The sequence below is a fragment of the Hippoglossus stenolepis genome, chromosome 2 (assembly GCF_022539355.2).
Source record: "Hippoglossus stenolepis isolate QCI-W04-F060 chromosome 2, HSTE1.2, whole genome shotgun sequence".
In the NCBI taxonomy this organism is placed as follows: Eukaryota; Metazoa; Chordata; class Actinopteri; order Pleuronectiformes; family Pleuronectidae; genus Hippoglossus; species Hippoglossus stenolepis.
The window spans coordinates 17,964,971-17,976,511 of record NC_061484.1 but is presented as its reverse complement, the minus strand read 5'-3'; positions in this window follow the sequence as shown (position 1 = coordinate 17,976,511).

Sequence of the window (11,541 nt, the reverse complement as noted above, 5' to 3'; positions counted from 1 at the left end):
AGAGTTAAGGGAATGCACACCAATTTGGGGGTAGGTGGGGGTTGGAGAGCCGAGCCCCATACTGTGTGTGGTTTAAGACAAATGGATGCTTCTTCTCTAACAGCGATCCATTTGTTTATGCATCCCCACACACACACACACTCACACACTGGTTAGCTCTCTCGATACATTCACTGTCCTCACAATCCCATTTTCTCAGCTATGCTCTGAGTCATCACATTAACAGTTATATGCCACACGGCTACTGGCCACTGGGCCTCAGCATCCACGGAGCTGTCCAATCCAAGAAGGGTGTGGACAGACCAAGCAGTACATGCAGCCATTTTGGCTCCTGCCTTCACTCTCGCTCATCGTGTCTCTTTCCTAATTTGCCCCCAGCCTCTATTTCTCTCTGTTCCATGCCCCCACCCACCACCTGGCTCTTCCTTTACTGTTCTCCTCCTCCCTCCCCCCTCCCTTCCTTTCTCCTTGTCCCAACCCCCAGATATCAGGTGTGTTACCTGAGCTCCATATCAATAGTTAATCACCCTGGGACACCCAATCTACAGAGCGTGACAGAACTCTCCCATGGAGAATTGCGGCGGCCACAGAGTGTGTGAGTGTGTGTGTGGGGGTGCTAAGACTTGAATATTCTGAGAGAAGTTTAAAAACTGCTGAGAGAGCCGGGAGGGAGAACTGGCAGGAAGACTGCAAACAAAGAGAGACCAGGAAAAAAGTGGACAACGATGAGGAAGCAGTGGAAGTTTAGATTTTGCAGAGAAATGCAATAAAAGTGACACAGCACAATGATTTGATGGATGCCTTCGATGGGGACTGATAATTAATCATAATGGATCAAAAATGAATAAATACTCACAGTTGTAGCTAAAGAATACAACTGAATTGAACAGGGAATGTGAAGTGCTTGAAGCTGCATGGCTCCACAGACAAATAGATGGACTGCACTCGGAGAACAGAGCGACTCATTATTTTTCTTTTTTCTTTTTCTGTGACCTGAAGAAAATGTGGTAAGACTCTGCTTCCACAAATGCTCTCTCCTGCTTCCTAGTGGCCAAGTTGTAGTATTGCATCACAAGCCAGTGTATCACAGCTAAGATACAAGAAAAAACATCTGTTCCACACAAAATATGAATATGTTTTAATATAATTTTTTGTGGTGATGACCTGCAGCCGTCGATAAACAGGTAATCCGTCATTATCATACCCAACTTTATAGAGAATGAATCCCACATTTACATCTTCACTGCAGGACTGTGGATGTGTGAAGAGACTAGGGGGGGGATAGAAGAGGATAGGAGGTGTCATATGTTACAGATTGTAAAGTCTATTGATGCAAACTTGTGACTTGTGATATCAAGCTATATAAATAAAGCTGACTTGACTTAAATACTCCACCTGCTAAATGTGTCATTGTTTACAGAGCACCACTGGCTTGTTGTATTCAAAAAAGAAACATTGATGTGCTGATCACATTGATGAGTTGAGTCAAAAGAAAGTGCTATTGTGCTATATATACATATATATGATTATGTGTGTGCATGTTTATACATTTATATGTGGTAATGTGTGAAATATATAAGTCTTGAAGAAAGTAATTGGTTTTAAATGTTCATATTATGTCCAGTATCATAAGCATGTCTCTGGCTTATAGTCTACTGATGCCAATGTAATTGTGAATGAACTGTATACAGCACTTTTCTAGAGTTCAGTTTTCTAAAACCATTCAAAGCGCTTTACAGTACAAGGCACATTCATCCGTACAGTCCTTCTTTGTGCAGAGCTCTTTCTCTCACACACCATTCACACACTGTACGGAGGAGCAGGGGATCAAACCAATGACTTTCTGGTTAGTGGACGACCCGCTCTACTTCCATGAGCCGCAGCTGCCCCAGTAAAGCAGAATGCAACAGTCCTGCAATAAATCCTACACTGGTCACTGGTTTTAATGTTGACTGGTGCAGAGGTGTTTCTATTATTCACTCTGTCCCCAATGATTAACGGGCTGGACATGATATTAGAACCACTTCTCAGTGGGATGCCACATACTTCAACAGCAACGCAAACATCCACAATAACCATTCAATCAAATCAACACCTCTCTAAAAGAGGCAAGGTGAGGGAGGGGATTTTTATGGAGGGATGTAGTGACGAGAAAAAGTTGAGCAGAAGAGCTTCTTGTGATAAGTCACGGCAGACGAGTTTTCTCTCTGTGTGAGGGGTGAATTTTCCGCTCTGCCCGGGCTGGGAAGGTTATTTCTCAGTTGGGAATCCAGGAGGCTGTAGTCACGACTGTGTGAAGTGATGACCTGGGTCGGAACACGCAAAGGACAGCCGAGCATCTGGTAGCAGCCCAATATGAATAAATGGACTGATGTGCAGCTGCTGGAGCAAAGCCAGGAGGTTTCTGGGGCCAGATTCTCTCACAGCCATGTACATTTCAGGGTAGCATGCACGGCTGACGGTTCTTTAGTAAAAGGAGTTGACACGGGAGAATTGGGCAGGTTTCACAAGTGGAGTTTGCACCATTCACAATGGAGCAACTGGATGACTTGCTTCAGGAGCCCGGTAATGGGGGTGTTACAGTAACCCAGACAGAAAATGGCAGCAGTTTGTAAAAAATCCCTCATAAAGATGCGTCTGATCCCTTGGATAAAAAGTGTCAACATGCAGGATCAAGTTGGTGTTGCATTGTGGGTCTTGTCACACAAACAGATGTCTTGACTCGCATCGAGAATCTTCACTGGATCAATTTTAATCGTCATTAATGTTGTACTATTGGAGGCTCATAAATACCCAGGTAATGACAGAGCTGTGTTCCTTTTTGTTCCTTTATGTGTGATACATATAAATGCATAAAATACATTAAATCCCAGGATTGAAATAGGTTTTTCAAATATTGTTCCAAGATGTTAAAAGATGATTAAAACATAGGTTGACATAGCTCAATAAGAACACCTCTTAACTGGGAAACAATCATAGATAAATGTTTTTAAGCTAAATAAATAAAAATAAAAAAGTGTGTGCAAGGTTACATCAAGGAAAAAATAATCTTTTCAATTATAATCAAATATAGTAATCACTTGAGTGTCCGAGAATGTGGAGAAATCTGTTGATTCGAAGCCCTACTTTACACCCCGTGGTAAAACACATCTGCAAATTCTACATTTATTACATTATAGTAAAATGAATCATATGGCAATCCAAACTGTGATTGTCTTTGTAAAGAATTTTATGGCTGAGATGTGTCTGCACTTGGAAATCATGTTGCGGTTGTCAAACGTTTTGTGCTCATTGTAATGTGCAATAATCACCACAAGGGGGAGGCCAAACACCAACCAAAAAAGCTGCAGGATAGTCCCATCAGTTCAGTTATTTTTATATTCTGGTGACAACATGAAAAATCTGAATACTGCATGGTTCACGTCTCCATCTATTATTTTCCAGTTTCTCATTCGTATGTTTATTTACAGAACCACATACAAAGAAGCTCTGTCTTTGAGCCAACTTTAACATGTTTCATGTGACCCTGGCTCTTTCTGCTACTGATCAAAGAGTTCCTGTCACGTCCCCTGACTCGACCACAAATACATTTCTGATCATGAGAAAGTGGACATGGCATGAGAAACAAAAGACTCCACATAGACCGGGACAATTATATTTGGTCATCATAGACCAATCCGGAAAGCCGTCTATAGTTTGTTCTGCTTTTGGAAAACACTTTAATGTCATAAATAGCATTACAATTTATTTGTATAGTATAATTTCTTCACGGGGTCATAGTTATGATGGGGTCACTTTCTAAAAAGTTGAGGCTAATTATTTGACTTTAACTCACATGAGTCGAGAAGTCAAAACATCCATCCATTCATTGTCGATGGAGTTTTCCTCCCCTCTCTCTCTCTCTCTCTCTCTCCCTCTCCCTTCTCCTCCCTCACGCTCCCTCACTGGCTCTGTTATCGCCCCCTCAGTGTTGGCCATTTTGTTTCTGTCGGCCTTATCTTCTGTTTGCAGTTTCCTTCTCTGTCATTATTGTGCTATTAGCTTTTCATCCTGGGGCTAAAACACAAGACTCACACTGACCTTATAGCCACAGCTATGCTCGAAATGTCTGCTTTGCGAGATAACACATTCACCACCACCCCACTCCCTGTCTCGCTCTCCATCTCGCTCCCTCACACACACACACACGCAAAGCCATGTTCAAAAAAATGTACTCAGATAAATCCTACATGTTCACACACCTACCTCCTGGACATATACAAACATAAAAAAAACACATACAAATGCTAATACAAGCCTAATTTAATAAAAACACGCACAACATTCCTGCTTCATTTTGCACAAATTGCCTAAAAGGTTTAGAGATGTTGCAAAACAAAGCACCCGAATGATTACATGACATCCAATTTAAGAATTAAAGTTAGAGAGGAGACAAGAGAGGAAATAAGAGAGTGAATACAATCATCATAATGTTCCGCTATTTCCGACAATGACAAGATTGTTTCCTCTTTTTAGAGCACACTGTATTTATAGTGGGAGCTTCATTGAATGAGAGAAAGACGAAAAGAGACAGAGGGAATTTATAAAAGTGTTTTTCATGGACTCGGACCGATCAAGAAAAATCAAAATGCTGCAAAATATTTCAAGCCTTTTTTAAAGATTACATATTGACCTGTCACAAAGCCGAAGGCACCAGTGTCAAGACTAATATGAATTGTATGTCCAAGTACTACATCCTCCAACAAACACACAGGTTGTTGTATATGACAGGATTTAACAGATGGGAATACTTGTTTCTAAATATCAGTGAGTGCCTTTGTAAATACTTGCATCCATAGAGAAAAGCTTGCTAACATTAACCATTGTGAACAAGTACTCCAAAGTATGCCAATGTGTATGATGAATGGTGAAAATACTATGTTAAAGTATTATTTACACAAGCACCAATGCTTTAACCATCAAACACTAATACATGGATTTACAGTTGGTACTAAATTATCTTCAAGGATCATGTTCTCAAACCCAGCAACTAGTTACTTCATCATTCATATTATCTGAAAAGTAGATGACTTACGGGTGGTGTTGTGTTGCGGATTTTGAGGCGAAGGATTAAGAGGATGGTTTCACTGTGACGCTCGCTCTATGAGCCTATGGGAAAAAGGAAGTTCCCTGAAAATGAACTTTATGTCTCCTTTATTGGCTCACTTCCTCTACAGTACAGCTTCTTCAGATCATTTTAGAGGAGAATAGCTGCTTCTTCGCTGGAGTGCAGTGAGTTGACCTTCCCATGTCTGGCTTGGAGTTAGAGAAGAACTTGGTCTGGTTTTCTTGTCCTCTTGGGAGAAAAGCAGGACCGACTCAGATATGGGTCTGGAGAATATCTAGATTATCTGATTTCGTGTCACCATGAACTCCACCTTTCTCACCAGTCCATCTTAACCAGGAATGGCTGTCACAATAACTCAAACTGGCCACTGATTTATTTTTGACCGACAGTCCTTTATCTGAACCTCAACATGTTTCCTTTTTGAAGATTGGGTTTCTGTGTCTGCCATTTCTGCCAAGTCTGTAGCATGCTCAAATATCTTTGCCGCCACCTAGCCAACAATACAAAGGCTTGTACTCGCTTCCACTGGTTATTAAGCAAATCCACTTTGGAGAACAGAACATGGAAAGGGTTAGTATGAGGGGAGCATCTGGGTCGCTGGATACAGGGATTAACGGCCTGGTATTCACAATAGTACTAACCTCTGCCATAAATGTGATTAAGACCTTATGTGTGAATTTCAAAGGTCCAGCCTGGGAAGTATAGAATCTAGAATTTATCATGCACATTTAATCATGCCCCACCCAGTGAAAGGGGTGTGGAGGGACTTTGTGAATCAATTTATCAGCTCCTTAAATGGTCAAATTGAATGGGTCCCACAGTTTGACTGAGGCTGTTTGACGAAGCCTCTGATGGCGAACAATGGTCACATGCTTGAGGAGGTCACATATGCCATACATAGATATCAATAAAACTGAATCACTCCTGTCCCCTGACCTCTGACCCCGGGTACAGTGTGGTCTAAAAAACGTTGACTCCCATATAAGAAAATGGAGGGGTCTACTTGCAGGCATTCAGGAGGCAGATCAGACATTTGCTCCAGTCTTCCTCGCAGCTTTTTGCACACCTTAGACGTTTTACTCGAACTATCCACCGCCCTCAGGATTTCCCCTTCGAAGAAGTGTCTTTCCTGATGGTGAATAAACTGGTGAATGAGCAGATCAGCTATATGGTGACAGCTTGGGATAATGGTAGAATTGGCTTCACACCTTTACACGCCTGGTTGATCATCCACCTATCCTCCGCAGTCCTTCACTCTTTAATGACTGGTCCAAGTTAATGAGGAGGGCTGATTCTGGGAATTTCCCATTCTCTGAATTGCTTTCATATTGTTCACACTTTATGATGACATTTGCTTCGGTGAGTGAGTGCTTTTCTCTTTTTGCTGAGGATCAAACAGACGATTCACTGTTGACCGGACATGGCATGTGAATGGTTTTTGATTCTACTTGACATGGAAAGTGAACGTGTCAGAAACAATGTTCCAGCTGATCCCAATATTTGCACTTTCCCCTGTAGGAAATGAATTCCTCACTTCTGTTTGATTTCTAGTGCAGCACAGAACACATAACATCATTGGCCTCAGTTTCGTTTAGCGAATAATCAAATATCATCATCAACGTAAAACTCCCTTGCATCAAAGTGCCTCACGTCTCTATATTCATCCTCTTGCTGTTTCGCTGCCCTCCTCAGGCCAATGATTGCTACTGCTGTGCCCAAAAACATGAATTTGCTTGCGGTAATCCACCACATCTTTTCTGTGGGCATTATCTCAGTATCACAAAAACTGTATCACCACAAAGCAGTAAAATGTCTAATGTACAGCCACTCAACAGGCACTCTTCTGAATCTGGGGACTACTCCCATGAGGCTGTTGTTAGTATTTGTTGCAGAAAGCTCATTCAGTGAGTTTCCATCGTACTGAGCACTGGAATCAAACACCACAAAAATCTGGTCTAGTTTTGGCAGTGATAAACTTAGGGAGTGCTGGCGTGAGCTCTGCATGTCCACTGTCCAGCATTTTTTGCATTAACTCCATGAACAGCACTCCCATTCCAGGCTTCTTCTTTAGACACCAGACGGCCTTGAGCAACGTCTCCGTCGTTGGGGAGATGTCTCAGTGGGTGGCGGAAAAGGAGAGAAGCAACCCAGCTGTTTGTGTCATCCTTGAGGAACTCCTGTGCAATGATCTCAAGGAAATTTAGATCCTCACTGGAGTGAGCAAGCAGGTTGTCATTCTGCTGTAGGTTGTGCAGATTATCTTCGTTTGACACTACTGATTACTGTAGATTTACCTGATCTTGCTATTGAGCAGTAGGTCTTCCATTGTCAAGAATGTAAGTCTTCAAGACACTCACAATGTTTGCCTTGTGACCAAACCCTATGCAACATGATGACCCACCCAATGACTAACCTTTGCACATGTGGTGCGTTGCGACAGCCATTGTGTTGTTTACAAACCTTATGGGCCCAAACAACATCTCCTCCCTAATAGTGCCAGGACGTTAGCAGCTGGATCTGGACGTGGTGTTTTATATTCTATTGAACCTTAGGGGATAGTGGTGGTATGCAGCTTCCTGTGTCAGGATCTCAGAGCTGTTGTATGGGTGTAGGTAGTGGGATCTTCAATTTTCCATCTATAGATTCTAATGTGAATCATTGGGATCTTCTGTCAACTGTATCCACAATCCCTGCTCAGGTTTTGACTGTGAGTTTCTGCTGCTCCCTTGATGCTGAACATATCTTTAAACTCAAATTTAGCCACTGCTTTTTTAGACATTGCTCTGACCATCTAAAATAGCATACATTTTTCTCTGTAGCTTATTTGAGTACCCATTCAAAAGGCAGATCTTTGAACGTGATTTTCCCATGAAGTCTTCCCTACATATCTTGGTACACCTGAATGTGACGTCCCACTGCTCTGTCTCCTTTCTCCCCCTGCCGTTCTCTGATGGAGGGAAAAACCTAAGGTGCACTAAGGTGCAGAGAAGCACATTTGAGTTTCACAGGATTTTGTTCCATAGTGGAAGTTCAGCAACAAATGTCTTTTAAGAATTTAAACAATCAGATCTCATTTACCTGAACCCTACATTTCTTCGGTGAGTTGGGTTTGTGACGCTACAGTCTTTCGGACACTGATTGTAATATGCTTCTTTTACATAAAGAAATGAATTTGATCCAACTTCTCCTTTAAGACGTTGAAAGTGGGCAGGTTAAAGCTGGGGTCTTTTCTCTCTTCAGCTTTCCTGTAGATGATCTTTTAAAGTGGAAAGACGTCACTGTGTTCCTGCTTGTGAAAACCACTCGTCTTGGAGATAGAGCGGCAACTTCTCAACAGTGGCCTGCACTCCCCTTGCAGAGTCAAGGTGAGCTAGCCCTTGCAAGTACCTATCTTTATAGGCAACATCCATTTCTTTCAGTAAGTCTGACAGCTCTTGAAGTTTTCGACTATCTGTTTCATGGACCTTGGTGAAAGTTATTTATTTTGCTAAACACTTATTTCTATTGCTTCCAGAGAACTACACGTTCAAAATGTGTGATGCAATAAGGTTTTCTCAGTGTGGTGTAAGGAAGTTAACTGAGCTTAACTCCACTCACTTGTGGAATGACCTGGGGCACCAGCTGTAAGGGCAACATCAATGCATTTCCTCGCTAATGGTCTCTCGCTGAATCAGAGGAAATCTCTGCCATCATGTTCTAGAATCTTGTGAAAAACCATCTCTGAAAAATGGAGGCTGTTATAGAAGCACATTCCTACCCCCACCCAGGAGGTTATGTTTTCATTGCTGTCTATCTGTCTGCAGGATACTCAAAAACTACTGAACCGAGTTTCCATTACATTTTGTAGAGGGGTGGGGCATGACCTTTAATGGAAGAACCCATTAAAGTCTAGTCTTTTTTTCTCACTTTCTTTCACATAGCGATATATGGCATTAGTCCTTGGTGGAGATATGTGCTCTGAGCATGCACCCTTCTTGTTCTTGTTTGGAGTGGGATGTTCAGCTATCACACATGAGGATGTCATGTTTGGATGTCAACATACATTTGGCCACAGTAAACAGTGGCATTCTTAAAAATCCTAGGGCCACATACTGTAAGGACCCTCTTAGACATTTTGTAGTAATTCCACTGAATAAATTCCTTCGGTAGATTAGACTCACCTTCCTAAATTCTCTCTTGGTGGATTTTCTACTTGCTTTTACCCCAAACACCCTCACCTCACCTCCTTCTGTCCTCCATTTCCCTCCCTCCCACTGTCTCAGTGAGCAGGTGCACAGTGACAGAGTCAGTGGACTGTGAAATCTCCAGTCCTTGAGACACGTTTCATGCCTCTTTCGTCGGAAATACACACATACATTTATATACAGGCGCACCCACACATTATGTTGTTTTTGTCCTATTTTCTTCCACCCCTTTCTTTCCTATCCCTCCATTGTAAACCTTTTCTCTCGGCCTGTGTAGCCTTTGAGTTAACATCGTGATGTTCATGAATTCACTTAGAGGAGGAAAAAAAACAAGATTGAACTAGTGTGGAATGAAAAATCTATGCAGAGTTTCATTAAGCAACAACAAATGTCTGTGTGTGTGTGTGTGTGTGTGTGTGTGTGTGTGTGTGTGTGTGTGTGTGTGTGTGTGTGTGTGTGTGTGTGTGTGTGTGTGTGTGTGTGTGTGTGTGTTTGTGTGTGTGTGAGTACACTGTGTCTCTCCTGCATATGTCTCTGACCACATCTACATCTTTTATGTCTGAGACTGAATAATGTATGAAACCCTGGGCTGGTTGACACTCACACACACACACACACACACACACACACACACACACACACACACACACACACACACACACACTTATTTTAACTGCTTCCATTTGAACAAATGTCATAAAGCACAAGCTAACAGTAAGTGATGAAAGAATGACCACGTCATCCACAGTCCCTGCACACCACCAACCTATAAGAGAACACCTTGTTGATGTGAGGGAACAAAACACGGTTCAAAGTAAACCAACGCCTCCTGCTCTGCCAACCACAATGGTGTACATATTACCAGTTTCCTGTTTACATGCTGCACACTTCCTGTTGGAGTAAACCCAGAACTCGAGTCAAACATCTTTTCTTTGCTCCTCTGTACCTGCGCCTGGTTATGCAGTTGACAATTGAGCGACTCGGTTGCTCACACAGATTGGTACACTTTTGCGTGTGTCTGTGATGCAGCCATGCATACTTCATACTTCTAATTTGACTTTCAAATATCTGCACCCCGTCATCTTCTCCACATACACACACACTTGTCTTTTCCACAGCCTCTTACGAAGCTAAAGATGTGAAGCTGAGGTCAGGTTTGGTTTCTCCAGCGACTGTGCAGAATAATGTCCTGAGCCACCAGGTCTCTCTGAAGGGCCAATCATTTTAGAACTCTAACTTGTTCACTCTCTCTATGTTTGCTAGGTCTTTCATCTTTTATCTTCACACCTTTCTCTTCTTTTAATTTTGTATTTGTTTAATTTAATCTTTGAATAGAGAAACCTAAATAAATGAGTGGGAAAACATAAATATGGTTTGATCCCGGGCAAGAGGGGTCAATGAATGGTTTGGTGAGTCGGTGGACAATGTGAATCATATGCTATGTCAAACAGTTGCCAGGTTTCAAGGTGGGTGACCATCTGGGAGATTTTTACTTGTCATCAACGTCTTTAAAACTTGACATCAACGGAAATATTTTAGTAGAAAAGTATCTATGTCCTCCAGTTGAGCTCCAGAGAGTTAGAGAATCAATTCCAAGGAGCAATAAAGGTCTTCTGGAGGCTCAAGTTCACTCAGAAATATATTTTTGTTCTTGTAATTTCTCACCCATAAAGAAAAAGCAACTCTCAAACATACATGGAGAAATTTCAGTTCAACTATTTGTATGCCAAACCTGCCAAGGACAATTTTTCTCAGAATCTCAGAACATACTCAAATTTTGAGGAGGAATGCTTTTGGCTTGCATGTCCCAGAAAGGACAAACTAATAGACAAACCACTTCACCCACCTCCACAAATCATCCAGAGTGGAGGGCCATTTGGGTGCATTTCTTATGGAAACCATGTTATCTTGCAGCATAAATTTACAGTCCTGAGATAACCTCTGCCAGGAATGTGAGCAAAACCCTTTCATGAGTTACTGTACAGAACAAGCCTGAGCAGCTCCGACATGATAGTTGCAACAGAGACAGAGACATAGCATAAAAGAGGAAAGATACACACACACACAGGTTGTGGTCGACAATTGGATTTCAGTCAGACAACTCACGTTCAAACGTTTATTGCAACAGTAGAACAGGCTAGTGTTTGGCGTCTAGGCTCCTACTTAATCACTCCCCCCGATATGATTACATAGATATGATGGGAGTGATGAGCAAATGATGCATGTCACATGATGGGAGCAGCGCAGCTT